We start from the raw sequence: 9,284 nt of genomic DNA, 5'->3' as shown, positions 1-9,284 counted from the left end.
TTTCTTCATATGAACAACAGTGATAAAAATATTTCTAGTACCTACCCCACAGGGGAAATGTAATTCTCAAATGACATAACATATGTATAGGGATTTACAGCTTTAAATGTATGTAGAATGTTTTGAAAACTTTACAGTGCTACATAAATATCAATTAAGATTATAATGTACATTGAGAACCAATTTAACATCAGGGGTAGCTAGGTGGTGTGGTGGATAGAGTGCCAGACCTGAAGACAGAAGGATCTTAGTTCAAATCCAGCCTCCAGACACTTGCTAGCTATGTGATAGCTATGTGACCCTGAGCAAGTCACTTAACCCTGTTTGCCTCAATTTCCTTATCTGCAAAATGAGCTGGAGAAAGAAATGACAAACCACCTCAGTATCTTTGCCAAGAAAACCCAGAAGGAATTCCAAGGCTATCTAGGAACCAAGCCTCTGTGTGTATGTGTATATGTATGTATGTGTGTTTGTATGTCTTTGTGTCTGTGTGTTTATCTGAAGAGGTATCCTTAGATCAGAACCCTTTTACAGTATCTACTCACTCCAGACAGTTTAATCCTTTAGCTACTATTACATAAATAAGTACACAAGGAAGGTCCACTGTGTTGAGAATAGATCAGTTCAGATTGCTAAGTTTCAACTGGAGAAAGGGCTGAGACAGCTATATGAAGATTTATTCAAGAAAAAAAGGCTTAGTGAAGGGTTCCCAGTGCGATAGAGCCAGAGAGTCAGATCAATTAAAAGTGGAGACAAGGAGTCAAACAGAAAAGCAGAAAATGGGATGTAGGAAGTATTGTTTCTGATGAGCCAAATTTGACACCTATAGTCCTGAGCTATTCTCACACCTGACCCTCACTCACTCTCTCAATCTTTAATATTTGTGTTAGGGTTGGAGTATGGACAGAGTTTGATTAGGAGAGAAAGAACCTAGAACTACTCTACCTGTAAGGTGTCAGGAGAAGAAGTAGGAAAAGAAGGCAGCAACAGAGAGATTAGAGAGGTCGGAATCACAGAAACACAGAATTTCAATGATGGAAGGGACCTCAATGGCTATCTAGTCCAACCCATATCTGAGACATAATTTTCTCTACAACATACCTAACATGTAATTATTCATCCTTTGCTTGAACACAGAGAGAAACCCATCTCCTCTTGCAGCAGTACTATTCTACTTTGAGATAGCTCTAATTCTTAGGATGTTTTTTCTCCCAGCTTAAATCTGCATCCTTATAACTTCCACCTCTATTTCGAATTTTGTCCTCTGGCACCAAACAGAACAAGTTTAATGCCTCTTCCAAATAAGCTTATAAAATACTTAAAGACAGCTATCAATTGACCCCTGAGTCTTCTCTTCCTTAGCATAAACTTCCCCAGTTCCTTCAAGTTAGTCAATAAAAATGTATTAAGTACCTACTATGAAGGCAACTAGGTGGTACAGAGGATAAAAGCATTGGGACTGAAGTCAGGAAGACACTTATTAGCTGTGTGACCCTGGGCAAGTCACTTAACCCTGTTTGTTTCAGTTTCCTCATCTGTAAAATGAGCTGGAAAAGAAAATGGTAAACCACTCCAGCTTCTTTGCCAAGAAAACCCCAAATGGGGTCATATAGAGTTGAATGCAACTGAAACAACTGAACAACAAAAAGGCCCTACTATATGTTCTTTAAAATACTTGAAGACAGCTATTGAGTCCTCCCTGATTCTTCTATTCACTAGTATTAATATAGTTAGTAAACATTTATTAAGCACCTACTATATGCCAAATAGTGTGCTAAGTAGATCCTCATATGGCAAGAATTTGAGGACCTTTCTTCACCCTCCTGGTTACCCTTTTCTATACTCTCCTGCTTATCAATATCCTTCCTACAATGTAGTTCCCAGAACATAATACTGTATCTATTGTCTTACCAAGGCAAAGCACAAGACAGTCCTCTCCTTACCTCTCCTAGAAGCTAGGCCTCTAAAGCAGTCCTAGACTATATTAGTTTTATTGACTGTAATATTACATGACTCATATTAATCTTTCAGTACACTAAAATCCACAGATCTTTTTTGAAGGAATGGCAGTCTAGGTATGCCTCCTTTGTCTTATCCTAGTGAAACTGGTTTCTTGAACCCAAGCATAAGACAATTAAATTTCATCTTATTTGATTAAGCCAGTTGATAAAGATCTTTTCAAATGCTTACTGTGAATCAGTAGAGAGTAGTATATCAGAAGCCAAAGGGGGGTGAGTATATAGGAGAAAATGTTAATTTCAAATATTGTGCAGAAGTCCAGAAGGAGAAGGACTAAGTAAAGATTTTAGATAAAGAAGTCAATCAGTTTCCGGAAAGCAGTTTCAGGAGAGCATAATCACATAAGTCAAACTGTAAGGTTGCTTTATGGTTTATGTCATGCTTTATGGTTCACTCTAAAGGAATGGAAATTCTTAATAGCAGACTAATTTGTTTCTGTCAGCATCCTGAATTCCTATAGTAGACACTTAATAAATGTGTGTTGAATTAGATTTATAAATTTTTCCTTTGAAATAGCATTGTGATCATAGGCAAACTGTCATACTTGGCTCATGCTCTATGTGTGCCTATGCTTGCCAGGCACGTTGTCATTAATGAAATACCTATGATTGTTACGGTAGATAATGTTAGCACAATCACCGAGGCAGGGCAACTAAATGGGGAGGAAGGCAACAGCTACTGCCAATAGCCTTCCTGGGAGAATCAGCTTTTGCCCAACTGAGCAGCTTCTTCTAGGCAACAGGTAAAGCCCAGGACTCTAGGATGGTATCGCGTGCTATGGCTATAAAGTTGCATTGAAAAGAGGAAGGAGGGCAAGAGAACCAGACACAAGGTACTATGCTAGGTGCCAGAGATAAAAAATGACAAAAATAAAGCAGTCTTTGTCATCAAAAAGCTTACATTCTACTTTGGGGATGGAGGAGAATATGGTATGTACATAGGGGATAGGGACTAGACCCTGGATTATTGTTATAGAGAATCCCTTGAATGGGGAAACTCCCTTCACCAATACACATTGGTTCTTTCTCTACAACTTAGAACCTTAGAGAGCTGCCTCAGAACACTGAAAACGTTAAATTACTTGCCCACGGTCATACAACCAATGTATTTCAGAACTGGACCTTAAACTTAGGTCTCTCTGGCTTCAAGGCAAGCTCTCTGCTGCCTTGTCTGCCATGGCATGTACATAGATATAATTTAATACAAAGAGGGATCAGACAAAAGGCTCTATGAATTTTTGAGGAAGGAGAGATTACAAACAGCTGGGGAAAAGCAGTAAAGTTATGTGAAATATGTGACACCCGAGTTGAACTTTAAAGAAAAAAAGAGAGGTGGACTAGAGGATGGATTCATTTCAGACACAGAAGATAGACTGCAAATATAGGAAGTCACAGGATGGCATGTCAAACTCAAAGTATCAGTCCAGACTGGCTGGAATGTAGAGTGCATGAAAGGGAGTGATATGAAATAAGGTTGGGAAGGGAGATAAGAGTGAGATTATGGAGAATCTTAAATGCCAGGAGTTTATGTATTTTATCCTAGAAACAATAGCTGGAGGAACTGAAAGTTTTGGGGCAGAAGAATGACAATGTGAGACTTGTACTTTAGGAAAATTATTTTGGCAGCCATTCGATGAGTAGATTGGAGACTGGAAGCAAGGAAATAAATTAGGAAGTTATTGTAACAGCCCAGGCAGGAGGTAATGAGGATATGAACTAGGGAATAGAAAAAACTAAAAGATGTTGTAGAGAGAGAATTGGTCATATTTAGGAACTGAGGAAAGATAATTGCTTTGGACATGCTGAGTTTGAGAAGTGGGCAAGAATATTCAGGTAGTGATGACTAGCAGGGAATTGGTGACCTGGCACTAGCGTTATGGAGAAAGATTTTGTTATTCAGTTGCTTCAGTTGTGTCTGACTCTTCATGACCCCATTTGGGGTTCTCTTGGCAAAGACACTGAAGTGGTTTGCCATTTCCTTCCCCAGCTCATTTTAAAGATGAGGAAACTGAGGCAATCAGGGTTAAATGACTTGTATAGGGTCACAGCTAGTGTCTAGGACCAGATTTGAACTCAGGGGTCTTCATCTTCATCTCTCATGAGAAAGATCAAGACTAGATATATAAATTTGAGAATGATCTATATAAAGGTGATAATTAAGCCCAAAGAAGTGGATTACCAATGGAGAATGTAGAGAAAAGAGGGCCCTGGATGCAGCCTTGGGGGATACCAAGCATAAGAGGCAGATGTATGCTTAACTAGCAAAGGAGATTAAGGTTTCATCAGAAAGGAGCATAATCCTCCAGAGGGAAGTCAACACAGAAGAAAAGATTCAGGAGAAGAAGGAAGTGGTCATCTAAGATGGGGTATGAGTAATAAGGGAACTCAGAATGGATGGCCTCCATTTTCCCAAAATGTCAGAGGTGAGGTCATTTGCTTAAAGAAAAGGCAATGAGGCTAGCACTGGGGGAATGAGGAAATAGGAGAAGATCTGGAACAGCAACAGAGAATGTGAGAAAGTGTTCATCAAGGGTAAATATCAGATTTGCTATGTAACAGAGAACTGAGATCAGATAACATCAATTTTAGTGGACCTAGTTGGCATGGTTTTAGGAATTTCTCCAACACTTTTTAGTAACTCAGGAGCAGAAGTGGAAAGGGAAGATGGTGGCAGGTAACCCAGCATTGAGTACTAGCAGGACATGAACAGTCAAGGGAGTCAAGGGCAGAGGATTATTACTTGTTGAACTAGTTAATTATAAGGTGAAGATTGTGAAGGGAGAAAAATTAAGCCAGATCAGGGGTGAATGAGAAGGAGAATTGAGAGAAATAGAAGGATTAGAGTCTTGAGGAAGAAAAATAGGTTTAGGAGTGATTCTGACCTGGAAAATGTTTTTCTTAGCAGCTCACTGATATATTAAGTTCCTCCCACAGGACTGGAATCAGGAAGACTTGAGTCAAATCAGGCCTCAGGCACTTACAAGTTGTGTGACAGGGCAAATCACTTAACCCTGTTTACCTCAGTTTCTTCATCTATAAAATGAACTGGAAAAGGAAATGGAAAACCACTTCAGTACCTCTGCCAAGAAAAACCCAAATGGGATCACAAAGAGTCAGACACAACTAAAATGACTAACCAACACAGGAAAATTATTTTATTTCATAATTAGAGATACAGCTTAAAATATACACTTCTATCAAATGTGGCATTCATTTCAATGTACACTAAAGTATAAAAAATATTCTTTTCTGAGCAAGTTTTGATAGGGAAGAAATTAGCAGCAAGTATCAGAAAAAAAGGGGGGTTAGAGTGAAGGATAAAGAAAAAAGATGCTGAGAGTTGCTAAACAAACTTTCAAGTAACTAATACCTTGACTATTGTACCACTTCTTCTAGAGGCTACAGAGAAGAAATATAAATCATGCTTTCCTCAGAGACCTTTCTTTACTTTGTTCTATACCTAAACTATTTGCATAGCTTTCACAAAAGCAAGTTGATTTCTTTTCAGTGATCTTCCTTTCATGAAAGATCAATGTCACTGAATATAATTAGTTATGAATTTAGAAAAAAAATGAGCAGACAGTGATGTGGCAACTGTTCCTTCTCTCCACTCAGATGGCTACCAGTCAGTCAATTAGGAGAACCCTCAATCACATCCCACCAGAAATATTGCAGTAGCCTCCTAATGTATTTCTCTGCTTCCAGACTTTTCTTTCTGCAACCCATCCTCCTCACAGTTATCGAGTCGATATTCCTAAAATTCAGTTGTGACCAAGTCACTCTAATCTTCAAAAAACATCTTCAATGGCTCCTTATTGCCTGTACGAAAAAATCACATACGCATAGGATCATAGTTTTAGAGGTAAAAGGGATTTGGGAGATCATCTAGTCCAACTTGTTCATTTTACAGAGGGGCACAGATATCATGCAGGTATATACAGTCAATCCTCAACTTTCATGGTGAGGGAGAACGTTCCTAGAAAACAACATAAAAGTTAAACACAGAATGCTGAAACATTGAACCTGTGGGAAATAGGGAATTAGGTTCCCTTGACCACTCAAAACTGTAAACTTTCTCTACAGAGTGCTGAAAATATACTTTTCTGAATACAATTCTTTATAACAAAACATTAATTCTGATAATATGTATTTTCCTAGTGGTAACCATGAAATAACTCATTTAATGCAGTACACAAAATAAAACTGGTAACAAACAAAACATTTTTCTCACTAGTGATTCCCTAGAATTTTGTGACTCTGTGCTAACACCTTGATTAAAAAAAGGAACATTGACTTCAGACAATGTTCACTTTTCATAACACATGAAATAAACAGTATCATAAATATTGTAAAACAAACAAAATTCTTTTTTGCCAGTCTCTTTATTTTTTTATTTATTAATTAATTAATTAGTTAATTTTTAGTTTTCAACATTCACTTTTATAAGATTTTGAGTTCCAAATTTTTCCCCCTCCCTCCCCTCCCCAAGATAGCATGCAATCTGATATAGGCTATACATGTACAATCATATTAAACATATTTCCACATTAGTCATGTTGTAAAGAAGAATCAGAACCAAAGGGAAAACCACAAGAAAAAAAAAAAAAGAGAAAATGGTATGTTTCAATCTGCATTCAGACACCATAGTTCTCTCTCTGCATGTGGATAGCATTTTCCATCATGAGTCTTTCAGAATTGTCTTAGATCATTGCATTGCTGAGAAGAGCTAAGTCTATCAAAGTTGGTCATCAAACAATGTTGCAATGTTCTCCTGGCTGTACTCACTTCACTCAGCATCAGTTCACGTAAGTTTTGCAGGTTTTTCTGAAATCATCCTGCTTGTCATTTCTTATAGTACAATAACATTCCATTAAAATTGTATATCACAACAAAAAATAAAATTTTAAATTTAATATAAATTTAAATTTAAATAAAATTTTAAATTTTAAAAAATAAAACATTTTCAACCTGAATCTCACCTTCCACTGTGTCAGATGGCAGTGTGAGGGTGTATACTATATACTGTATACTATACTGTTGCAAACCAAAGGAGAGATTCCTAGGATTTTAGTCACTGTTGTCAGAAGACATCAAGACTGGAAAGATTTGAACATCACTTTAGAGCCCAAAGGACTTGCACTACTCACAACACGAAACTTGAGTTTCAAAGGCAAACAATAAAAATATACAAGAAATGAACGCACAGAAAACTCTTGTGATGTACTTAGTGGGATACCGGTCCTTTTACTCTATGTATAACTAACTAGCCTTTCAGCTGCTCCCAGATCTACCATTTCATCACTTGTCTCTCTCTGGAATGTACCCCCTACTCACCTTTGGCTCTTAGAATCCCTGGATTCCTTTAAGGCTCAGGGAACACCCTCCTATGCAAACCCTTTTCTTCTTTCCTAAGCCTTCTCTAGTTGTTAATGCTCTCTCCCTCCCCAAATTATATCATATTTACTCATATACATGTTGTACAGCACATTTCCCCTTTTCAACAGTACAATGTAAAGTCCTTAAGAGCAGGGATTGTCCTTGTATCTTGAGCATATACCACAGTTTCTTACGTGAAGTAGACCCTTAATTAATGTTTGTTAAATTGAACTGAATTGCATGTTCACATTTTAGAGATAAATTGACTTTTTATAGGATCTTTTAAGATCAGATAATGAAAAACCAGAGTCTAGCATGAAATTCCCTTTCAATGAAGGAAGGGAGGGAGGAAGACAGGAAGGGAAAAAAAACAAGGAAAAAGAAAGGAAGGGAGGAAGATAGGAAGAAAGGAAAGGAGGGAGGGAGGAAGAACATTTATTAAGTGATTATTAAGCACTGTGGGAAGATGAAAATCAAGACAGTCCTTGCTCTTAATAATCATTTAAGATCAATTGAGCCCCAATAAGGGCCAAAAAACCTGAATTAATCTTTTTCTCTCTGAGTGAACTAAAAATACCCCTTCCTGTGTCAGCAAATTCCAGGAACAGATAGAACTGATCAACTAAGACCAGGATGTCTGGGACCAGATACTCTCTTTGAATAATGGGACTTTTCTTATCTTGAGTTTCTATGGACACTTTGACATTCTTCTGTTTTATTGTATTTACAACCTTATTCAATTAAGAAAATTCCTTTCCCATGCTATATGTTAAACAAACATATGGAGGCTGTATTTTTGTAACACAGAAATCCTGAGTCTGATCACTCTAAACTGTATAAAACCTCTCTCATTTTGCTTAATCTCCAAATCAGAATCACATTCTGGCTTCCATGTTAACATGATTCGCTAGCTAAAAGGGAATAAACTATATAATCATGTATCACCTAACTTGTTTGCCTTCTTTAACCAAACTTTCAGATTAACACTCTCAAGGAGCCCACACTCTAATGAAGGAGACAACACAGACGAAGGTTTCAGCTGCAAGTCAGACAGAAAGGCTCTGTGGTTCTTGAGATCTAGCAACAAAACAGATGGCAATGTATCTTCTTTAATACCATTTCCATTAATGAAAGCATATTGGTTTCTGATGTTGAACCACTTGGCAATGCCAAGGATTTGAGGGGGCCAAGGACTTTGATCTGGTCTCAGGTAGCTGTGGCTGCTGAGTAGGCCAGGGCTACAGAGAAAGTTACCAAGAGGTATCTCCAACAGAGTTTGCTTGTTCCCTTGCCTATGGCTGCAAAAGCCAGGCTGGAAGTAAGATTGGCAGTTGGCGGTAAGGGAGCAAGTGTGGAGAGAGGGACTGCTGCGGTCCACGGCTATAGGCTTATCTGACCAAGCAGATATTACTCAATCTCACCCAAAAGGGCCTCAGCCAGACTTCCCCATATATTCTATCACACCCACCCAAAGGAGGACGCCTAGCAGCTGTCTTATATACATACAGAGTACCTTGGGGAAGTTAATCTGCCTCTAAATATTGTATTTTTTACCCTCCAAAAGGTAATTTATTCATCTCTTTGGACAGTTAATCATATGCAATTAAATTCTAACTGTTAAAACACAGACAGGTTTACTTAGTACATATTTACTTAGCATTTATTAAGTTCCCTCCACTGTAGAAATGGCTAAATGTTGTCCTAGACAAATTAAAACCTTAGCCTCCAATGGCTAGCCTGGCACATGTTTTACTTTGTACCGCCTCTGGCACTCCACCTGTCAAACAAGAAATACAAGTAATAGGAACTGGTCTTGGTAGTGCATTTTACTATTTACAAACTCTTCCTTCCCCAAGCCCCATAAGAGAAGACTTTGCTGATCCCCAAGGT

Source organism: Phascolarctos cinereus, unplaced genomic scaffold (assembly GCF_003287225.1).
Source record: "Phascolarctos cinereus isolate Bilbo 61053 unplaced genomic scaffold, phaCin_HiC Scaffold_725;HRSCAF=1366, whole genome shotgun sequence".
In the NCBI taxonomy this organism is placed as follows: Eukaryota; Metazoa; Chordata; class Mammalia; order Diprotodontia; family Phascolarctidae; genus Phascolarctos; species Phascolarctos cinereus.
The sequence above is the reverse complement of the archived record's forward strand: the minus strand, read 5'-3'. Positions refer to the sequence as shown.